The sequence below is a fragment of the Diachasma alloeum genome, unplaced genomic scaffold, assembly GCF_001412515.2.
Source record: "Diachasma alloeum isolate Michigan unplaced genomic scaffold, Dall2.0 Dall_scaffold_00345, whole genome shotgun sequence".
Classification (NCBI taxonomy): domain Eukaryota; kingdom Metazoa; phylum Arthropoda; class Insecta; order Hymenoptera; family Braconidae; genus Diachasma; species Diachasma alloeum.
Genome location: NW_021680484.1, coordinates 299,354 through 324,146, shown reverse-complemented (window position 1 = coordinate 324,146; position 24,793 = coordinate 299,354). Strand labels below are relative to the sequence as shown.

The window sequence follows — 24,793 nt, the reverse complement described above, 5'->3', positions numbered from 1 at the left end:
GCAAAAATGGGTCGATAATTTCCTCGCCTCACAACATGAAGCTTTCTTTGCGGAAGGCAACCGTGAATTACCTAACAGATGGCTGAAAGTCATTCAAAATAATGGAGATTATTTTGATGAATAAATGTAGTTTACTTTTTTTCGAAAATGAATTTCAAATTTTTTGCAATATGTCCTAAAACTTATTTGTACACCTAATACTATTGTTAGAAATGCGACTAAAATTCCAGAACATTCAACTCGAGCACCATCGGGAACCTTCGGTTGAGCAGTCAGACGATCGTGAAAACCCCCAAATTTAGTCTTACATCGCACCTCACCGAGTACAGTACAGCTTTTTGAACCTCATCTAGCGCACTAGTAGCCAAGTATATCACCAGTCTTTGTAAGATCAACGTTTCGTTCAGTACATCACTTCAGTTTTGTCAGTCTAAAGTCAACTAAATTCAGTGATTCAACAGTATTAGATTCAGAGACAATTATCAGTGAAATGAGACTATCAACATTGACAATGAATTCATACCAAAGAGTGTATAATAAATTAACGACGTGATTCGACCCCACAATAAATAGTGATATTTTTATAATCAGTGTCACAATTAATTTTCCAGCCTCTCCCTCCACATTTATCTCCCACATCCACCCTAAATCTAGTTCCTCACCAAACAACTATAATGGATTTCTGGATGATTTCCTGGATCAAACATGTCGATATTGAAGTAGACGAACAGTTTCCACGAAACATCCTCAGCTTTTTCCGGTTAAAAAAGGGAAATCATATAACGAAGATAACAAATGAATCCAAAGCTAGAAAGAATTAGGAAATTGCCCACTCCGACAAATTCCTAGGAATTTAGTACTCTTCCCAGCTGTTATTTGTGACTTAGTTAATTATATCAAAGTTTATATGATTTACGGATTTCCTCACGAAAATAGCTCTGAATGATCATCAACAAACTGAAGTCCGCCATTACGACGATTTTATCAAATTGAGGAGTATGTTCCTCACCTGGATAATACCAGTAGGGGGATTTTTCTCCCACATTTAAATGAATTATCTACAAAAGTCTGGGAACGGTGTGAAAAGGAGATTCTATGGCGAAACGCTTCAAATATCCCCTTAACAAGAATATAGAAACAGAATCTGCATCTTGTATCATTGGTACAGATACAGCATGAAAACTTCGCTTTTTTTTTAACGGTAGCTTTATTTGAAGATATGTCGAGTAGGAATGGAAAATACCATACATCCAGTTCTTGTTTCTCTGATCTTCAAGCTGAGTCTTCAAAGTTCACAGGAAAACGAAGTGTTTACTCTTTTTTATATTCTTTCTTCATACTTGGAGAATAATCATTTATCAGTCAAGTGAAGTCCTGAGGATCCAGTATACCCCCACATCGGTGATATCCAAGATTTGGATCAGTATTGAGCATCCAAGTTTCTATAACCCTAATCAATTTTTTCGTTCAGTCTCTTCATAGGAACGAGGACTATTCATCAGTATACAACTTCTCCTTGAAAGTAGTACAATTATCCGTTCAAGATTTCTCAAGCGAGAAATCGGTGAAAACTATCGTCATATTTATCGGTTCTATGGTTCTAGTATATCTTCGACTGTTAAGTGATACGATCCTGATGCGAAATACTAGTGAAATTACACTGATGCCAAGCAGTTGAATTGAGCCAACACAAAGACTAAAATATTATTGAAATTCTCAACTATGAACTAACGAATGATTGGAAGTATAGTACAGTAGTACTTCTCGAGCGGATATCCATTTAGGTTCAGTTAATGATAGAAAAAATTAAGGTTTTTCTTCTCTCTTTAAGAAACGTATTTGAAGAGAATTTTCTCAAATTAGAGTGCTCTACAGTCTGCGATATTACACGAGTTTCAGAATATCTAGGAAAATTTCATCCATTAAGGAGTTCAATTGAAGTATGACAGATAAGGAAAGGGCAACACTTGGAGCTCTGACCATACTTAAGGAATTTCAGACAGTAGCCTTGATTAATATAAATATGAGTTCGTTCTGATCTTACTATTCGTTCTATAGAGGAACCAACACTTTGTACATAGTTTACAATATCAAAATATATCGAGCAAATTATTCTCAACCGAGATTCACGTAATCTATTAACAAATAATCTATAGATTGGGAAAGCCAGACTGTGTAAAGTGATATATACTCAGACTATTGGTAATTGGAGTGAAAAATATTTGGGGAGAAATAGCTATCAATGTGATTCAAACCATAGGTTACTGGACAAAATCTATGACATGAGATGTCGAAATAGACCTCCCATAACAGAGCAATAGATATTGCTACAAATAAATGCACTGGTGAGTGGGTTACCGGTCGCAGAAATTTTTTTATATTCTATAACGAAACCCGTCCAAGTGCTTGATAACCAATAAGCAAATGTAATTTCGAGGAGAGTTATATACATTATTAACTAGGTTCTTTATTATACCTATTCATAATCTTTCTTCTTCGGAACTTGAAAAAGGCTGGAATTACATTGCTATAAATAGCTGATTACGAATTATCACATGCTCTAAAAAACTACAAGAATTATCATCGAGGACAAGACTCGCAATATAATTGAAAGATTAAATGAGATTTGATCGAAATTATATGAAGTCTCGTTCCAAGAAGATAATCTCCCACCCTAAGAAATTACCCAAAAGAATGAATCATACCCATTATCATCTTCTTTGCACCGTGATAATTCGAATATTCGTTGAACAAAATAATATGAAGTTAGAGGAGACTCACCCTATGGCACGCGGCGCTAAAAAATTTGAATTTATAGGCATTAAACGTTGTGATAATAAGCATGGCAAGCATGACTACAATAATTATCATCTTCAAACGAAACTCTTCATTAAATTTCGATCAAACGAGCCTTCGGTGGGCTCGTTTAATCATTCAATTTTATATTCTCTCCATGTAACTATTACTTCGTGAGGGAGGTCTTAGCTGTTAGCTCTTTCACAATATTTTTGTCTGCAATGTACGTCCCTTTGTCCTACTAAGATGTTGGGCATGGGTAGGGGGTTCCAATAGATTTCTCGTCTATTCTGCAGCTTTACACTTGCGTTCCTCATTTCTGAGCTCTTTTATGACTTTTGACGTGAAGTTGCTCGTAGCGTCCTAGGCTGCCTGTGACAATAGCAAAACTTGGCAATTCCATTATAGAATAACTCCAATTTTCCGATCTAATAATAAGTAAATATTACATTTTTATCTGTTAATCTTGAAATATTTCGATGTGTATTGGGTCGGATACTGCTTGCTATAAATGAATTCAACCTCTTTGCACTATCACATTTAGTAACATGGATGCTCATGTAGATGTAATTTCCTTCTAAAAGAAATTTTTCAAATTTCAATTATGAGGCGTTCATATAAATTCAACCGGTAGTGAAGCACTCATTCTTAAAGCATTAAGCTTCATCAGCACTTAGCATGGTTCCACCGATTATCAACTGGACGACATTTCACTTGCGACAAATCAATTAGGCTATTTCCACAGTGATTTTTCAACTCCAACATTTAAACTGTGACAAATCTACTGGGATTTTTTATTGATGACGCTTGAGTTAGGTTTTAAGCAACGACTAACGACCAAAATTTAATAATAATATAGCGGTGAACATAATTCTACATTTATTATCTGACCTGCCAAAAAAACATAAATACTTCACCTTGGTGTTACTTGCACTAAATAATCAACAAACCCAAATTAAATTAATCAACCGATACTCGCGGTTGTAAACACCATCGTTTAGAATTAATAACATCAATCATAATAAATATGGTGAACAAATAAATGATAATAAATAACCATACACCATAGCACATTATTATTGTACAGTAATATCAAAGTTTTCGTCGATTCGAGCCTATAATGACATTTATTCCACTTTATACCAGATACGAAGATAATTCGAATCGATCATTCGGAATCCGTTTGTAAACGCTGGATTTGTGATGGTGCTTTCATCTCTACTCGCACCGACTTAGTATTAAGACCTTGGTCTTCATGCCTCTTCACGGCGCTGAAGTTTTCTGAAGTCACCGGAGACCATGGACTTCTTGGTTTCGATTTCCTTATGAATGTTCGACCTTCCCTTTAAAAACATTTTCAAATCCGTGGAGGCTCTTCTCGAGTTAGATAGAAATACTGTGGCAAATATGGTATGTATGAAGATGATCCAGTAAATTATAAATATAAATATTTGCGTAATGATGATAATGTTGGTGGCTGATTCAATAAGAGCAACACTCGAGGAAATCATCGAAAAATTATGGAAGAATGCAGATAAATAGACACACTATGGATCCACATAAATTAACGACAGCATCAACGGTATGTTTGCTACGAATACTCCTAAAAACCATCACTATGGGAATTCGGAATCTTACAATTCACGCCTGTATTATGTAATCCTTCAGCAAAATGAAGGGACATAGTTGAGCCGTATAAAAAATGTCAAATAGTTCCTCCAGGTAAAATTACTGAGAAGTTCAGAGTTACTAGGGATGGAATTAGAGCAAGAGGAGCTGAAAAAAACCGCTGAGTATAAAAGACGAAAGAATGAGCTGAAGAAGAACAAGATAGCTTAAAGAGTGTCTCCAGAGTTAAAAGCGACTTACTCAACAGGTCGTGTACCCGAGTGGAAATTCTGTTCGGGTCTCGATCAGAAACTGATCAAGTCCGATCCGAAATTCTGATCAGGCATGTTACGCCTCTGCCTTAGGTTTTTCCACTAGGGTTTCTCCGCCTTCCATCATTAGGCATTAATTAAATTTAATTTTTTGAGAGAAAAAATTAGTAACTTCCTAGCCGGGAATCGAACCCGGGACCTCCCAATGTCGCGTCGGGTGCTCTTACCATCTGAGCTACCAGGACACTTACGAATTTCACTCTCAAATTGACTCATACCCGAGTGGAAATTCTGTTCAGGTCTTGATCAGAAACTGATCAAGTCCGATCCGAAATTCTGATCAGGCGTGTTACGCCTCTGCCTTAGGTTTTTCCACTAGGGTTTCTCCGCCTTCCATCATTAGGCATTAATTAAATTTAATTTTTTGAGAGAAAAAATTAGTAACTTCCTAGCCGGGAATCGAACCCGGGACCTCCCAATGTCGCGTCGGGTGCTCTTACCATCTGAGCTACCAGGACACTTACGAATTTCACTCTCAAATTGACTCATACCCGAGTGGAAATTCTGTTCAGGTCTTGATCAGAAACTGATCAAGTCCGATCCGAAATTCTGATCAGGCGTGTTACGCCTCTGCCTTAGGTTTTTCCACTAGGGTTTCTCCGCCTTCCATCATTAGGCATTAATTAAATTTAATTTTTTGAGAGAAAAAATTAGTAACTTCCTAGCCGGGAATCGAACCCGGGACCTCCCAATGTCGCGTCGGGTGCTCTTACCATCTGAGCTACCAGGACACTTATGAATTTCACTCTCACATTGACTCATACCCGCGGGGAAATTCTGTTCAGGTCTCGATCAGAAACTGATCGAGTCCGATCCGAAATTCTGATCAGGCATGTTACGCCTCTGCCTTACGTTTTTCCACTAGGGTAATGGATCGAGTTGAAGAATCAGTAATGAATTCTTTGGTAGTAGAATTTATCAACATATGCTACAATTCAAGCTGATGTAGCATAGGTGTATTTCGACATAGAGACAGCAGGATTTAGTACGAAAACTGACGAAATATGTCAAATTACAAGTAAGGCTGATGATGTTGGAGCGTTCGAAGCGATCATGAAACCACCAAACGGTACACTGGGCTGGCCCTCCATGATAATGCAGTATTTTATGAAGAAGTAATCAGAGTAATCACCGTAACTCTGAAAGCAGCTCTGCAGTCATTCATTCAATTCCTTCGTAGCCTTGGAAAGACTGCGATTCTCATGGCAGACAATGGCGATGGTTTTGATGTACCCCTACTAGTAAGAGGCCTACTCAACTCAATTTATTTTCTCAGCTAGTAGGTACAACCTTGTTTAAGCATTATAATATATACAGGTACAAAAAAAGATGAAACTATGCTTTGTTTTAGAGCTAGCGCGATAGTTGGCATAATAAATAAGGTAATAGTGTGAAGCGAGTTACAATAGAGCACCAAGTATATAAAATAAAAGATTATAAAACAAGTACAGTCAGGTAAGCATGTCGAGATTATAAGGTAGATTAAAGATGAACGTCGAAATTATAAGGTAGATGAAGATGAATAAAGAACTCTTCATGTAAAGGAAGAGGTTCCGGGTGGTAAGAGGGTCTTTAGATTCCAAGAATATGATGAGGGCCTACTGTCTCTCGGCAGGTGATCCCCCCGAGGGGATGAAGACATTCAATAGCGATTCCCTGTGTCCCTCATACTTGGGACAATACAGGAGGAAACGAACTAGGGTTTCGATGGCTCCGCTGTTGCAGATCTGGCACTGCTGGAATGGGTCGATCCTGTAGGCAGTCCTCTTGATGCTGAAGGATAGCTTGAGTGAGTTTGCCATCCTAACCTGAGCTTTGATTCTCGTCATGACCAGGGGAGAGCGCTGACGCCAATAACAGGCCGGTAGGCCTGATTCGGATCTTGGAAGCGGTAATTGGCAGAATGACGAGGCCTCTGCCCTCGACTGGTCGAGATCTCGGAGGTGGTGTTTGAGTTGATTGAGGACTCTTGGTACTTCCGAGGATCAGTAAGAGGGGTCTGGGTTGTGGCAGTCAAAGTCCAAGCTGTAGGGCTGCAGGAATTCTTCAAGCCGCAGAATAGGGTTGTTCCGAATGGCACGAGATTTACTTACCTCTGAGACCGAGGTACTCCTTCTGTTGTTAGCCAGTTCCATGAACTTGAGGAGGCATGCTTTGGGAAGTCTGTCGTCGTCTTGAACAAAGACCCTGGTGAACCAATTCATAGTGAGCTTGGCCACCAGGAACAGTAGTCTCATTACGCCGACCTCCTCGCGAAGGACATGTCAATGCGTACAGGACGGCAGGAACAACAATCTCTTGAAGAAGAGTTGGATGGATTCAATGGAATCGGTGTATTGAAGTGCCCACGTGGGGGCAGCAGACGTTGACGGTCAGATGATTTAAGTTGAAACAGGCCTCCAAGTCCCTCATCAAGTGCTACATGTGTATCTGGTAGGATGAGAGGAGGACCAGGTCGTCAGCGAATAGCAATACCAGCACATCTCTCAGGGAGTCGGTGCTTGTACCTGTGTGGCCTCGGCTTCTCAGGAAGAATTCGATATCGCTCAGGAACAGAAGAAACAGTGTTGGACTCAGGCTTTCGCCCTGCAGGACACCCTCCATGATCTCAATCTCCTCAGTAAAGTGGCCACCAGATCTCACTCTGAGTACCGCATGCCCGTACAGGTTTTGAAGAATTTTAATTATTCTCGTGCTGACTCCGAGATGGAACAGATTCTGCCAGAGAAGAGTGTGACTGACGGAGTCGAATGCCCTCTTAAGGTCGACAAACAGTCCGAAGACCTCGCGGTTTCCCAGCCTCAGCTGGAGTTGGATTGCTGCCAGGGCGGTAAATATATTATCAAAAGTTGATCTCCCTTTTCTGAAACCCGCCTGACACTGGTTAAATGTGCTCCTCAGCCAATCTGTCAAGTCTTGCCCAGAGGATCTTGGTAAAAATCTTGGCGACCACGTTGACCAGGGCTATCCCTCTGTAATTTTCGGATTTAGATTTATCACCTTTCTTGAAAATCATGGACATTACGATATCATGCCAGGATTCGGGTACTGAACCCTCCAGTGGGATCTTGTTTAAGAAATTCAGCAAGTAGATCGTGCCGGCTGGGGGGAGAGCCGTGAAGAATTCCGCGGGAATTCCGTCAGAACCAGCAGTCTTCCCGCATTTCGCATTCGTCAGTATAGTGTCGATTTCCATGAGGGTGATAGGACTGTCTACGCGTTTGTCAAGGTGGCACTCGTAAATGTTCATATCGAGAACTCTGGGTGGATAGACTTTTGCATAAAACGTCTGCCAAATCTCCACAGTGAGTCCAGGGGAATAGGACTTGGATCTACACGAGTTGATCGCCTTCCAGAAGTCCGCTGGGCGACTGATGTTGGTGATTTTCTCTCGGATATCGATAAAGTATTCTTTTTTGTCCTCGATCATGTTGAAGTAAGATCTCTTGGCATCGTGGAAGGCAACGGTGGATGGGACCTGGTACAAGTTTTTCCGGCACTGATGTAGAACGGCGGTCGTGGCCTTTCTGCTAGCCTGACAGTCTCTATCGAACCAGGGCATCTTGGTTTGGTTGGACTGGAGACAGCGTGGTCTGATGAGCATACCCGCCTGTTGCGCCGCGTAGAAGATGGCAAGGTGGAGAACCCGCATCATCTGATTAATGTCAGCGTCGGGGTCGTGAATCAGCGCGGAGGAATTGGAGATATGTCCGAGGTAGTCATCGAGTCTATCTCATTTCCACGAGTCGAGGGGGTATTGGTGCATTTGCAATTGGGAGGGGGGATTCAGAAGGGGATCAATGAGGTCAACGTCGAAATGATGAACCAAATGGAGATTTTCGAGATCCGAGAAAACAAAATCAATTGTACTTCGAGATTTGGAGCGTATGAAGGTGAGGTGGGCTGGAGAGGCCCCTGGTGTCCGACCGTTCAACAGAAGGACCATTATCTTTCATGAAGTCACTAATGTTGGTTCCGCGGCGATTCCCATCTGTCGAGGATAAAGTTCTGGTGGAGGAGATGGCAGAGCCCTCAAGTAGCTCTTTGGGAGAGGAGCAATCTAGGCCGCGCCTTGCATTGAAATCCCCGCCTATAATTAGCGGGTCGTTGAGTCGGGTGTCTTCGATACTTTCGAGGACAACTTGGAAGTCCAAGAGGGTCGGGCCCAACTCCTGATCCAATGCGGGTTCAAAATATTCCAGTCCTATGAAAAGGTTGTTGGGAGAGTCCGAATTATGGTGACGTGAGAATCTGGCGAAGATCCAGTAGTCCGTGATACTGATAATTTCTGTTAGAAAGCTGATATGGTAGAAGAGGTCGAGCCCGCCACTGGCATGACCGGGATCACTCGTGTCCTCCTTGTCTGTTTCAACTGTGATGTATTTGTACTCGTCAAGGTGGCCAGGTGTAGAGGAAATCGGATTGAGATGCTAGGTCTCGGACAGTCCGAGGAAATCAGGGAGGGAGGGAGAATTGTACTGGAAGTAAGAGACCTATGCCAGAGCAATTCCTGGGAAGAGTTCAATGGGCTCGTTTGTGGTGTTATTGATACATACAAGTTACTTGAAAAATCGCTACCAGAACATACAGCTGATAAGCAGAAATTTAACCAAACAGATCTTGCTAGCCAGATTTCTCGGACCAGCATGGCAATTATGCCCAAGTTAACTGATTTTTATATGTTTTATTTCTGCCCAAACCAAATAGAATCTGCTCCTGTTTTTCTATTAAAAAAATTGGATTTCCAGGAGGCTCAGCGGCTTATTTGCTTAAATTAGCGCGTGGAATGCAGAAAAATAATGTTCGATTTATTAACTTAATTTCTGTGTGGAAAAATTGGGTAATTGTGATGTTAAAAATAACTGAAATTTAGGCCGGAAACGCGAAGCGGGTGACCGAGAAGTTGATGAGAAATGGTGCGAGAGCATAGGAAAATGATTTGCTTTTCACCTGCTTCGTTTCTGCGCAAATAGAAAAAATCGGCTCCTTCATTTTCGTGGAAAAAATCTATTTTTTTAAATTGGCTATCAAGCTAGGGGGCAAAGTTGCATAAGTAACATCGATGAGTGGTAAAAAGTAATTCCATTCATGAAAGTGAAACTAGCAGAATATTCGTCATCAGAAAATTCAGTTTGGGGGATATTGGTTCGTGTAAGTGTAGGAGAGTCAAATCATCATATGTACAAATGTTTTTCAAGTGTGAAAGAGTTTGTACATTACTTAAAAATATTTGTACATGCCTAGATTCGCCTGCGACAAATATTCTGCTGTCGAATCTTTCGCTAGTTTTAGCTTCATATCTCATTCCATTTATCAGTTCAATTTCGGCGAGGTAAAAAATAAAAAAATGTTGTTTCCAAAAAAAAATCCATATAAAGTTAGGAAGCTCCGATGTAGAGCATACGAAAGTACATTGAAGATAGTGGGAGGGCATGAAAAAATTATCAACTGCAACTTCGCATGCATTGAAAAATTTCTGCACCATCACAGAATAATTGCGTTTCAGTTAATTAGTATGCCCTCAATTACTAATTCGTAGTGTGTGTTGAAGAGGAACAACAGATAATATGTGACGAGTGTCCCCAAGTACCAGATTATTTTCCATGAGGGTGCATTCGCAGCGGAAAATTTCTCATCAGCATTAGAGGAGAGTAACTTCTTTTTCACATATCAACTAGTTTTTGTGAAATTACTATATTTTTGGGAATTAGAAGACATTTTTTTTAGTTTCATTTTTTTTTCTTTGCTTTTCAACAGACAACGTGGTGCAATTCAATTTAATCACTGAACTAGTAGATTAATGATTAATATTATACAACATTCAGTTTGTTTTTATATTAACACTTACAAGAGATCAATATATTAGAGATGCATCCCTGGGTTCTCCTATCTGGAGATAAATCTACCTACAATGGGTAGATACTGGAATCCGGTATTTTAGTTGGTGGGAAAAGAGGTGTTTATTATTTTAAACTATCCCATAATTATCCAGACGGGATAATTATGTAAAAATTACAAAGATCATACAAAAAAAAGTATTAAGCTTGATTTACACTGACGATTGAATTCCCGAATATTCATGAGTCCAGCTTATATAGTAATTAAGCGTGTCACGTTACGCCACTGATAAACAGTGTTGCATATGAACGCTGATACATAGTAATGCAAGGAGTGAAGTAAGTTGAACTCAATTCATTGTTCTACTTCTTCACTTTTGTAAATAAATTATTTCTTAATATATTGCCGTTATTTTGGGCATAACAAATAATTTACAGGGTGACAAATGGGAATAGGTGAAAACTTTTCTCCTAGATTTCCTTCTCCACTTTGTCACCAGGGATCGGGCTGTTGTAGGTTAAAACTTGGAGCCTGGCAAATTCTGTTGGGACACTCCGAGGTCTAGTTCATAGTCTCCAAAATGAGTGAGCTTACTGTCGAAGAAAAAGTGTATGTCATTGAGTGCTATTATTCCCGCGGAAAAAATTACACAAATGCGTATAGAGGCTTTCGTAGTAAGTTTTGTAGTCACAGAGTTGGGAGTGAAACCACTCTCAAACGGTAGGAATTTTTTAGTTCCCCTGTGCGATTTTTTTTTAGGTTAGTCCCCAATAAATTTTTTGAGGCAATGTGTTCTTTTTTGTACGGTAATTGATAATTTTCTCAACTATGGTACCGTACAGGATCGTCGCCATGATCTTCCGGATCCATCTTATACAGTAACGACGGAAGAAGTAGTGGACAAGGTGGAAAAACATTTCAAAAATCATCCATCTGATTCAATACGCAAAGCGGCTGCGAAGTTAGAATTGAATCGAGAGACCCTACGTTTGATAATTAAACATCTCCTCAAACTTCGTCCTTATAAAATCACTTCCCACCAATTGCTTACGCAAGCTGCTATAGGGAAACGACTTGAATTCAACACAGTTTTGATGCAAATGTTTGAAAATGCTGAAATCGAAGCCAATCGAATCATTTTCACGGATGGAGCTCATTCTATTTTAATGGCTACATGAATAAACAACATTATCGATTTTGGGGAACTGAACATCCACATTCATCAGTAGCAAAACCGCTCCACCCTACCAAAGTTACAGTTTGGGCAGCTCTGTCGATCAAATAAATACATGTGGAAATCTTGGAAGGAAGTATTACAGGGGAGAGTTACCGAGAGATGTTGAAAACCAAATTTTTCCCATTCGTTAAGAAAAAAGGATTGGTGAAAATATCTATTTTATGCAAGACGGTGCAACACCTCACCAAACTAATGATGTATTTGCTGCATTGCACAATGTATACGATAATCGCGTCATTGGCTTAGGGTATCCTTGCTTCACCCGAGCAGGGATGGAATGGCCACTATACTCACCGGATTTGAACCCGTGTGATTTCTTCTTGTGGGATTATCTCAAAGACTTCTGTTACGCGGACAATCCTCAGACAAAAGAGGCTCGGATAAGGGCTATCCAGAAGGGTGTTTCTAATATTCCTCGAGCTAAAATTGAAGAAGTTTTTCATATTTTTCAGAAACGCCTTGACTCTTGCGCAAATTCTGATGGAGGGCACTTCGAGAGTATTTACCATTAGTCATATGCCCTCGAATATGTTTGATCAATTCTTTCACCGCATGAAGTTTTATTTGAAAAAAATGTAATGCAACTCTAACTAATTGCAAATAAATTTGTAAAGTCTATTGTGTCTACAAACATGATGGTCCTTCCTGTTCTACATCAATCAACAAAACTATAATAGTTCAGTTTTCACCTATTCCCATTTGTCACACTGTAGTATTAACAGTTGTTTTTTTTAAAGGATTTTCCATGCTATTTTTTCAACGGCTGTTTTCCATTTTATATTGAGATGCATTGAGTGATTCCACGCAGATAGTTTTCAATGAACGAACATAGTGCCCAATCAGATTTCTCTTTTTCTAAGAGAAAGACAGTTTCAAATCGAATAGGGATTTAAAAAAATTCTTCATAAAATAAAAAATTACTAGAAGGAGAACCAAGGTCCTTGGCGCGGATCAAAAGATGGCGAATTAGATTGATGTTAAACAGTGAGTTGAAAAACTCCGCGCCAAGGTTTGGTTCTCCTTTTAGTAATTTTTTATTTCATCAAGAATTTTTTTAAGTCCTTATATGATTTGAAACTATTTTTCTCATAGAAATCTAATTGTGCACTATGTTCGTTCATTCGACATTGCTGACTTGGCTTTCTTTTTCATTTCTTTGTATTTTTCAATAATTTCTACTTCCCAGTAAGAACCAACCCAAACTTTTTCTTGGCACTGTTTTTTTTACAAAAATATTTGTTTTTGTTTTTTAAGAGAGATTCCATTATTTTCTTGAAAATAAGCAAGGAATCGCTTTTATATCCTATAAATGTTTTTATTTCCAATTCATTTCGGCTCATTTATTTTTCACACGATAGATCATCTTGCCAATTAACAATCGAAGCACAACAAATAATTGTACTTCACAGTCATCATTTTCACTGACTTTTAATTACTTATTTCAGATTTTTCGACTTAATTTACTACTTCCAGAATTTATTTATGCACGGAATCAATTGAAAAATATCTGTGGAATTTATCCTTCATGCACCAAATTCAATTTGTAAATTCCCGGGCTCCCTCCTTGGTGTGTGTGGCTATATTGCAGTGCTACCAACTCCGTATTAAAAAATGATAGGAGATAATGTGAAATAGGAAAATGTGCATGTGAACCCGTTGCTATGTGCGTAATTTTTCAAATATTGATTGGAATAAAATAATTGTTACATCAATGAGAAGCTTGTGGTCGATTCATATAATGTAACTAAGATTATTTTTCATGTAGCTTGTCAGATTTGTATTTTATTTAATGAATATGAGTTGGAGGTAGTGGTGGGGGTAGTTGCTTCGTGTATAGATACACGGCAGCATGCGGCCAGTTTTGTAGAGTCGGAGTCAAAACTTTTTCTTGGCCGATACGCTGCCGCGTATCTCGATATCGTCCAATGCATTTTTGCGATTAACAATTCTCTTAATTCCCGCCTCATGATCTGTGTAAGCCTTTCGTTTGTTTTTGAAGGGCCTAGCCCCCATTGGTCTGCGTCCATCCGAGTTTCATTGCAGCCTGTTCGTCCTTAGGGGCTTCAATGAATCTATACTGGCTCTTACAAAAGAAGTAACCTCGGGTCTCGCCCCGAGCCAGCTCCTCCACTCTCCAGCCGACCCCCACTCTTACTCGCGCATGCGCTTCAGCCTTCAGTCATATCACTTCGCGCGCGCCAACTTCGAACCGGCATTGTCAATTCTATTCAAAAAAGACCCAAGCGGGAATTGACAAAAAAAACTAATTAAGGATTTCCAAGTATCTTTTATAGTTTGGTACAGACCACACTATAGGTTAAACCATTTTCAATCATCAAATTGGTCAATTAAATTGCGTGAAAAAAATCTGAAAAAAGTCATGAATATTCAGCGTCATTTACATAACATTTTGCACAAAATCATTATTTTTCAAAACATTCGTTGTTTATAATAAATCAATGAAATTATTTAAACTTTCGGAAACCTTATTTTTTTAGGCATGAAATCCATTGTTGGTAAAATTCTTGGTATGAATAAATTTGTTCCACTTCCAAACAAATGATATTTATGATGGAAAATTGACTGTTTATAAATTTTTTATAGAAAATGCTCGGAAGTTTCAGAAATTGCAATTTTTCAATTATTTCGTCAATTTTCTCTCTAGACTGAACTTTCTATTTTTTTCAGTTTTTTAAAATGTTTTCTAACGGTTCCATATCGAGATTCAAATTTATACCTGCAAAGTTTAAATAATAAAATCATTGTAAAATGTCCGGAAACGTAGGGTTCAATGGGGCTCTAATGAAAACTCTGATGTTCGAGTACAAAAGTATATAGAAAAGAATTTCACTGGAGAAATAATACTCAAAGTGCTTAGATATCCTTAAAAGCAGTGTGAGTTGGGACAAACTAACAATAAACTTATTAAAAATTATCAATTATTAGTATATGAGGTATTCTATGCCAAATGAGTCAACCGCTGACCCTCACACTGTTGGAAATTGATAGCGATTTTTTCTATGATTGGGGATGTTGAAAAACTACAGGGTGTTCCGCAACCGACCTTTTTCCTTGAAGGGTATTAGAGAGGGTGTTTTTTTAATTGGAAAGTTCCTCTTCCATTTTTGGATCCTAGCATTTTTTTTTGGTCTGACTTTTTTTTTGGGGGATTGAACTACTAATTTCAGGGGCGAATTGTTTTTTTTAATTGTTAAATTTTTTTTTCTCTTTTTTTATGGGACATGACCTTGCCACTAATTGAGCAGAGAGAACGCAATTTACTCGCAAAATAAATCAGTATGATCCACAATTCCATTGATTGTTCTTAATTTTTACAATTATATTAATAATTTATAAGTCATTAATTATTTGCGGCTAAATTTATTTTATTAATTCAATAATTTGAAATTTATTTGTTTTAGTTACTTTATTTTTATTTTTTTATATTTATTTTAATTTAATATTGCTTTTTTTACATGAAGTACAGAGGCATGTACTAAGGGGTGGGAAGGGGGGGGGATTTGAACGAAAAAGGTNAGGGGCGAATTGTTTTTTTTAATTGTTAAATTTTTTTTTCTCTTTTTTTATGGGACATGACCTTGCCACTAATTGAGCAGAGAGAACGCAATTTACTCGCAAAATAAATCAGTATGATCCACAATTCCATTGATTGTTCTTAATTTTTACAATTATATTAATAATTTATAAGTCATTAATTATTTGCGGCTAAATTTATTTTATTAATTCAATAATTTGAAATTTATTTGTTTTAGTTACTTTATTTTTATTTTTTTATATTTATTTTAATTTAATATTGCTTTTTTTACATGAAGTACAGAGGCATGTACTAAGGGGTGGGAAGGGGGGGGATTTGAACGAAAAAGGTGGGAGGGTTGCGGAACGAGTCGGAGCCCACATCACGCCTCCAAAAGGGGGGTGAGGATTTTTTTTCAATTTTTTCTTCACACTCCGCAGGGATTAAGGTAAAGGAAACATTTGTAAGCNTTAATTTTTACAATTATATTAATAATTTATAAGTCATTAATTATTTGCGGCTAAATTTATTTTATTAATTCAATAATTTGAAATTTATTTGTTTTAGTTACTTTATTTTTATTTTTTTATATTTATTTTAATTTAATATTGCTTTTTTTACATGAAGTACAGAGGCATGTACTAAGGGGTGGGAAGGGGGGGGGATTTGAACGAAAAAGGTGGGAGGGTTGCGGAACGAGTCGGAGCCCACATCACGCCTCCAAAAGGGGGGTGAGGATTTTTTTTCAATTTTTTCTTCACACTCCGCAGGGATTAAGGTAAAGGAAACATTTGTAAGCGTGTGGAAGCCACCCCCGCCCCTATCGGGGAGGTTAAAATCTGCACACAGTGAGGGGAGGGGGTTGAGAAATGAGTCCATGCTCAAATCAAAAGGGGGTGAGAATTTTGTCTTCTCAATCATGTGTCCAAAAGAGGGGTGAGTGTTTTTTTTCCCTTCTTGCTTTCAGTTTGTAGGGATTCGAAGAAATTGGACATTTAGAGGGGGTGAAAGCCAACCCCTCGGCCGCACTTATCGGGGAGGTCAAAATTCACATACACTGACGGGTGGGGAGAACACAAAATACTCACCCCATTTTGGACACAAAACATGTATCCGAAATGGGGTGAGTATTTTTTTTTTCAATTTTTGTTCTCACTCCGCACGTATTGAGGTGAATGAAACATGTCGAGCGGGTGAAAGCCACCCCCGCACTTATCGGGGATGTCAAAATTCACATACAGTGCGGGGAGACGGTTAAGAAATGAGTCCGAGCCCAAATCGTGAGTTCAAAAAAAGAGTGAGTATTTTTTTTGTCAATTTTTTGTGCTCACTCCGCACGGATTGAGGTAAAGGAAACATTTGTGAGGAAGTGAAAGCCACCCCACACTTATCGGGGAGGAGGAAATTTGTACACAGGAAGGGGAGGGGGTTGAGAAATGAGTCCGAGCCCAAATCAAGTGTCCAAAAGGAGAGTGAGTATTTTTTCCGCTTTTTACTCTCAGTTCGCACATTTTGAGGTAAATGTAAAATTTTTGAGGGGTTAGAAGCCACCCCTACACCTATCGCGGAGGTTGAAATTTTCACACAATGAGGGGAGGAGGTTAAGAAATAAGTCCGAGCTCAAATCATGTGTCCAAAAGGAGGGCGAGTATGTTTTTTTCGCTTTTTGCTCTCATTTCGCACGGATTAGGGAAAATTGGACATTTCGAGGGGGTGGAAGCCACCCCCCTGCACTTATCGAGGAGGTCAAAATTCCCATGCAGTTAGGGGAGGAGGTTGAGGGACGATTCTGGGCCCAAATCAGGTGTCCAAAAGGGGGGTGAGTATTTTTTTTCTATTTTTGAGGTAAAGGAAACATTTTTGAGGGGGTAGATTCCACCCCCACACATTTTCGAGAAGTTTAAATTTTTATACAACGAGACGAGGGGGTTGTGAAGTGAGTCTGAGCTCAAATCATCCCTCCGAAATCACCCTTATCTATCGACCCATATGAAATCTTATCCCGTCCTCTTGCCTTCAAAATCTCTTGCTGAGCCACGTAAAAATTTTGTTGACCCTGAAAAGGGCCGATTGTGATGGATTTTCATGCTGGCAGTTGTTGGAAATGGCCTCCTCCTGCAGCCACGCAGGCATGAATCCTCCTGAGGACTTCCACCTTAACACGCTGGAGCATTTCAGCATCCACGTTGTTTGCGGCTGCATGCTGTCGCGCCACCAAGTCCTCCGCGCTCTCTGGCTCTGACTCGTAGACTTGATCCTTCAGATAGCCCCAAAGGAAGAAGTCTAGCGGCGTCAAATCAGGGGAGCTAATGAGGGTGGAAATACATTATTTTCCGGTTTAATTTTTTTTATCGAGTATCACCGTGCAGGCCAGTGGAGCGGGCCATAGCGAGCGAACCAACATCTAGGGAACTGCTGATTCAGGTAAGCAGTAACTTCCCGCGCACAGTGGGGTGGNGGAAGAAGTCTAGCGGCGTCAAATCAGGGGAGCTAATGAGGGTGGAAATACATTATTTTCCGGTTTAATTTTTTTTATCGAGTATCACCGTGCAGGCCAGTGGAGCGGGCCATAGCGAGCGAACCAACATCTAGGGAACTGCTGATTCAGGTAAGCAGTAACTTCCCGCGCACAGTGGGGTGGTGCTCTATCTTGCTGGAACCAGCGAGGTCTACCTGCAACAGGTACATCGTCCAACAATTCCGGAAGCGTCTGGCTGATGAATGCGAGGGACTGTTAACCCTGAGAGGGGCACAAATGAAAATTGAAAATATTTTTGCGGGAAAATCTCGTATGTTTGTACGTTTGCACTAGCGCGTGTAAAATTTCAACCCTATATTTTTTTCTCACCTGTACCCCAAAAAGTGTTGGCGTATGAGAAGATGATCAGAATGAATCAAATTTAAAGTCTAAAAATAGTCATGAAATATTCGATTCCGGGTAAGGTTTTTCAAAAGGGGTTCAAGGAACATCTAAAGGGAAGATAATGAAGTGCTTAATGATTAAAAAATCCGTCTGAAGCGGGATATGCAGAATGTGCACATTTCAATGTCAATTTTCTAAATTTTCATTTTCTACTTAACAATTTTATTTTTTAACGCATGGGAACGGAGGAATGGCGGTGGCTCAGATAGATTCTGGGATCCCCTCCCCTTGTCGGGTAAAATTTGCAACCCTCCGTTTTCATGTCTCGCACCTCCACCCCTCATGAAATCTCAAACTTCGAAATTTTTATTTTTCATTGAACAATTTTATTTTTTATTCAATGAACACATGTGAATGGACGGGCAGGGAGGGCTCAGGTAGGTTCAGGGATACAATTCCCTTGTCGAGTAAATTTTGCATCCCTTAGTTTCCATTACTTTTCCGTCCATCTCGCGAATCCCAACTTCCGGAATTATTCATTTTAATTTAAAAATGTTTTTTTCAATGTACAAAATGCATGCATATGGAGAGATGACGATTCAACAAACATATTTCGTCGTCGTGAATGTCTTTTTATAAGCTAAGACTTTTTCGGGGACAAGAAAAAAAGTATAAGGCTGTAATTTGACACTCCTTATTCTGTACTAAATACTTACATTCATATAATCCGGAAGTTGCGAGAAAAACACACGATCACCCACTATTACTCCCTACACGACGTTCACTTTCCACCGTGTTTGAAAGCTTTTTTCCCTCACCAAGTGAGGATTTTCAACAGCATAATTATGTAAATTATGTTGATTGAAAATCTCCTCTCTCGTGAACAGGCTTTCATCGGTCCACATGATTTGGGCCAAGAAGTTTTCATTCTGGTAATGCAAAGTCAGAAACTCTTGACAGTAGTGCAGACGATGCTCTGCATCTCCCGGCTCGAGTTTCTGGACTCTGGTGTAGTCAAACGGGTGGAGAGAATTTTCTCGCAAGATGCGGTTCACCGTGGATTTCGGGCAGCCCAATTCTGCTGCCACCTTCCGACAGCTTGTCGTCGGGTCTACATCTACACACGCCAAGACTGCTTCCTCGACGTCAAGCCGAAGTTGACGTCCCCCACCGTGACCTGGTGGCACAACCACATTCTCTCGCATGCGAGAGTCCACATCCCGGAACACTTGTGGATTCGGATGTTGTCAATTCGGGTATGTAATGCCATATCNTCGGGCAGCCCAATTCTGCTGCCACCTTCCGACAGCTTGTCGTCGGGTCTACATCTACACACGCCAAGACTGCTTCCTCGACGTCAAGCCGAAGTTGACGTCCCCCACCGTGACCTGGTGGCACAACCACATTCTCTCGCATGCGAGAGTCCACATCCCGGAACACTTGTGGATTCGGATGTTGTCAATTCGGGTATGTAATGCCATATCTTCGCGCTGACTCGACTGCATCACACTGGCATGCACCATAAATAAGGTGCATATCAGCGTATTCGTTCGCTGTGAAATGCACCATAATTTTCACTTCACGTCTGACTCCGGCAAAGAATCGAACATGACTGACGAAAATGACTGACTCTCCCTCCCCAAAACACAAAATTTATCTCTTATTTTCGTAATTTATCACTGAAGGAACTTCTAGGAATCCCAATGTTGACATAAACAGAGGACGAGAGATGATAAAAATACCCAATAACATAGAATTTTGTTTGACTCGTTCGTGTTATTCACGTCGTCTCTCATTTCCCTTCAATGTCAACATTCAAGATATAAGAAGGTTCTTCCGCTGAGAATCGAGAAATAATAGGTAAATATTTTTATTTTATGAGGGAACGTTATCTATGTTTGATATTTATCAGCATTTGGCGTAAAATGAAGAATGAAGCATTACAGAGTGAATGCACACGTTCATATGAATTTAATTTATGAGGAATTCAAGTGTACTGTAGCAGAGGCTCCGCGAAGGTACCGCGATAGATGGACCAATCGACGAAATCCGGAATCAGGGGTGTTCCATCAGACTGTGGATGCTCGCATGCACTTGTACTGACGCGAACTGAGAGGAAAAAGCAAAAAAAATACTCACCCCCCTTTTGGACACTTGATTTGAGCTCGGACTCATTTCTCAACCCCCTTCTTTCACTGTGTGAATATTTGAACCTCATCGATACGTGTGGGGGTGGCTTTCACCCCCTCACAAATGTTTCCTTCACCTCAATCCATGCGGAGTGAGAACAAAAAATTGAAAAAAATACTCACCTCTCATTTGGACACATGATTTGAGCTGGGATTCATTTTTAAACCCCCTCCCCTCATTGTGTGAAAATTTTAACCTCCCCGGTGGTGAAGGGGTAGCTTCAAGCCCCTTGCAAATGTTACATTTACCTCAAAACGTGCGAACTGGGAGTAAAAATTTAAAAAAATAATCACCCCCCTTTTGGACACTTGATTTGTGCTCGGACTTGATTTCTCAACTCCCTCGCCTCACTGTGTACAAATTTCCTCCTCCCCGATAAGTGTGGAGTGGCTTTCACTCCCTCACAAATGTTCCCTTTACCTCAATCCATGCGGAGTGAGCACAAAAAATTGACAAAAAAAATACTCACCCCCCTTTTGGACTTATGATTTGGGCTCGGACTCATTTCTTAACCCTCTCTCCTTACTGTATGTGAATGTTGACATCCCCGATAAGTGCGGGGGTGGCTTTCACCCCCTCGAAATGTTTCATTCACCTCAATACGTGTGGAGTGAGAACAAAAAATTGTAAAAAATACTCACCCCCTTTTTGGACACATGTTTTGGGCCCACAATCGTCCCTCAACCCCCTCCCTCACTGTATGGGAATTTTGATCTCCCCAATAAGTACGGGGGTGGCTTCCACCCCCTCGAAATGTCCAATTTTCCCTAATCCATGCGAACTGAGAGCAAAAAGCGAAGAAAAAATACTCACCCCCCCTTGTGGACCCATGATTTGAGCTCGGACTCATTTCTTAACCGCCTGCCCTCATTGTGTGACAATCTTAACCTCCCCGATAGGTCTAGGGGTCGCTTCTACCCCCTTACAAATGTTACATTCACCTCAAAACGTGCGAACCGAGCAAAAAGAATAAAATAGTCACCCCCCTTTTGGACAGATGATTTGGGCTCGGACTTATTTCTCAACCCCCTCCCCTCACTTTATGAAAATTTCAACCTCCCCGATGCGTAGGGGGGGAACTTCACCTCCTCGCAAATGTTTCATTTACCTCAATACGTGCGGAGTGAGAACAAAAATTTAAAAAAAATACCCCATTTTGAACACATGTTTTGTGTCCAAAATCGGGTGAGTATTTTGTGTTCCTCCCACCCCTCTCTGTATGGGAATTTTGACTTCCCCGATAAGTGCGGCCAAGGGGGTGGCTTCCAGCTCTTCGAAATGTCCAATTTCTCCAAATCCCTACAAACTGAAAGCAAAAAGCGAAAAAAAAATACTCACGCCTCTTTTGGACACATGATTGAGAAGACAAAATTCTCACCCCCTTTCGATTTGAACATGGACTCATTTCTCAACCCCCTACCCTCACTGTGTGCAGATTTTACCCTCCCCGTTAGGTGTGGGGATGGTTTCCGTATCCTCATAAATGTTTCCTTTACCCCAATCCGTGCGGAGTGAGAACAAACAATTGAAAAAACAATCCTCACCCCCCTTTTGGAGACGTGATGTGGGCTCCGATTCGTTCCGCAACCCTCCCCCCTTTTTCGTTCAAATCCCCCCCCCCTCCTTCGCCCCTCAGTACATGCCTCTGTAATTCATGTAGAAAAACTAATATTTAATTAAAATTAAAAAAATCAATAAATAAAGTAAATGAAACCAATGAACTTCAAATTATTGAATTAATGAAATAAATTTAGCCCCAAATAATTAAATACTCATAAATTATTAACATAATTGTAAAAATTAAGAACAATCAGAAGTAATCGTGGATCATACTGATTTATTTCGCCAGTAAATTCCGTTCTCTCTGGTCAATTAGTTGCAAGGTCATGTCCCATAAAAAAAGACAAAAAAAAATTTAACAATTAAAAAAAAAATTCGCCCCTGAAATTAGTAGTTCAATCCCAAAAAAAAAAGTCAGGCCAAAAAAAAAATGCTAGGATCCAAAAATGGAAGATGAACTTTCCACTTAAAAAAACACCCTCTCCAATACCCTTCAAGGAAAAAGGTCGGTTGCGGGACACCCTGTATATCTCAAATTTTTTCAGATTTTTTCGGCAGTCCAGTTCGGAGATATGATTTTTGTTTCGTTTTTCCGGTTTTTTTCAATAACTCGAGTTCTATCCATCCGATTTTGATTTATTAAGCGTCAAAATTTTGCATTTTTTACTGCCTATAAAAATATTTTTAGTGAATTTTTTTTTTCGATCTCTAGATGCGCATAATAACGACTTTTCGAATAAACAAGTTGAAAAACTTGAATTTTGCAAATTACGTCACGGATGATTTGTTTTATTTTTGTTTCAGTAGTTCTTATAATCAAAACAAGTATTTTGAGCCATCATACAAATTGGGCATCGTCCTGGATCTATTTTATTTTCAATTTTTTCTTTTCGGAATTCTATAAATTCGGTCGCAACACCTCAAAATGGCGTTGATTGACTATGATTATAGACAGTATGAAGTGAATTTGATTGTATACCTATATATTACATATTTTTCCATACATAATCGAAGTAGTTTTGTGGTATTTTGAACAAATTTACGAAATTTCCAAAAGAAAAAATTAAAAATAACAGAGATGCAGGAGGATGCCCAACTTGAATGACAGCTCAAAATACTTGTTTTGATTATGAGAATTACTGAAAAAAAATTTTGACTATCAACCGTGATGTAATTTGCAAAATTCAAGTTTTTCAACTTTTTTTTCGAAAATTCGTTATTATGAGCATCTAGGAATTGAAAAAAAATTGAGTTCTATTTGTTTCTGCAAAGTTTTCTTAAATATTTCGTGATGAAAAAGAAATTACTAAAAAAATTATATTTCAAACTGAATAATTAAAACTACTGTTTGACAATTCAGTAGCTCCATAGGTCGGTTGCACCAAGCCTTGTTAACCAAATAAATCGACAGAATAAATTTAAGTAGGGAGTAATTTACTCCACAGTTAGACAATTGTAGGATTTTCTCGCAGTGTGCTTTCATTCGGTCGTGAATATAAATACTTCATACTTAGTAGTATAGAGGATGGTTATATATACTAATAAACAATAATTTTTTGTAAGTTTATTGTTAGTTTGTCCCAACTCGCACTGCTCTTGAGGATATCCAAGCACTTTGGGTATTATTTCTCCAGTGAAATGGTTTTCTACATACTTTTGTACTCGAACATCAGAGTTTTCATTGGAGCCCCATCGAACCAAATATCATAAATATTATTTGTTTGGAATCGGAACAAATTTATTCATATCAAGAATTTTACCAACAATCGATTTCATGCCTAAAAAAATAAGGTTTCCCAAAGTTTAAATAATTTCATCCATTTATTACAAACAACGAATGTTTTAAAAAATAATGATTTTGTGCAAAATGTGATGTGAATGACGCTGAATATTCATGACTTTTTTCAGATTTTTTTCACGCAATTTAATTGACCAATTTGATGATTGAAAATGGTTTAACCTATAGTGTGGGCTGTACCAAACTATAAAAGATACTTGGAAATCCTTAATTTGTTTTTTTTTGTCAATTCCCGCTTGGGTCTTTTTTGAATAGAATTGAAAATGCCGGTCGAAGTTGCCGCGCGCGGACGGATATGACTGAAGGCTGAAGCGCATGCGTGAGTAAGAGTGGGGGTCAGCTGGAGAGTGGGGGAGCTGGCTCGGGCCGAGACCTGAGGTTACTTCTTTTGTAAGAGCCAGTATATCCATAGCAATGTGGAATCTTGGAGGCGTGTGTTGAAGGCGTTACGCCGAGTCTCCACTGCATTTATGGAACACACGTTCGTTACTTTTTACCGCTTCATAACAATTCCATATATATCAATTTCGAATTGGGGGGGGGGGGATGTAGCGGCTCGCTACATCCACACTGAGACGCGTATCGCGCCGCTCTCATACACACACACCTGAGGAACACACGCACGTCCCAGGTGTCGCAATCGCTCCCGCTTAGTAGTCGTGTGGCTCTCGCCACTCGGTGGACATCTCCACCTCACCTGTATATTCACTCATACTACCGTCTCATCCTGTACATACTCATATCACGACAAACTAATTACTAGTTTGCAAGCGTTGCCTCGCGTAGTTGATTCGTTACCTTTCCGATCTACAACCATCTCGAATCCTACATTGGAGTTTTCACTTTTGTCGATAAAACGTCGAATTTCCCTAATTAGATCACGTCGGGGTCACCAATGTAGGATTCGAGGTGGTTGTAGATCGGGAAGGTAACGAATCAACTACGCGAAGCAACAGTTGCACACTAGTAATTAGTTTATTGTCATGATATGAGTATGTACAGGATGAGACGGTAGCATAAATATATATATATATGT

General features: G+C 39.5%; 1 protein-coding gene and 3 non-coding genes across 7 annotated transcripts in view; 1 reads left to right on the top strand and 3 right to left on the bottom strand.

The window, feature by feature from the left end:
* Positions 1–24,793, top strand: part of LOC107040840 — a 235,035-nt gene that overhangs the window by 183,108 nt on the left and 27,134 nt on the right. The gene's annotated exons all lie outside the window — the stretch shown is intronic.
* Positions 4,848–4,921, bottom strand: Trnas-cga. Its single transcript has one exon. It is a non-coding gene; the product is annotated as a tRNA-Ser (tRNA).
* On the bottom strand, positions 5,121–5,194 carry Trnas-cga. The gene has a single exon. It is a non-coding gene; the product is annotated as a tRNA-Ser (tRNA).
* On the bottom strand, positions 5,394–5,467 carry Trnas-cga. Its single transcript has one exon. It is a non-coding gene; the product is annotated as a tRNA-Ser (tRNA).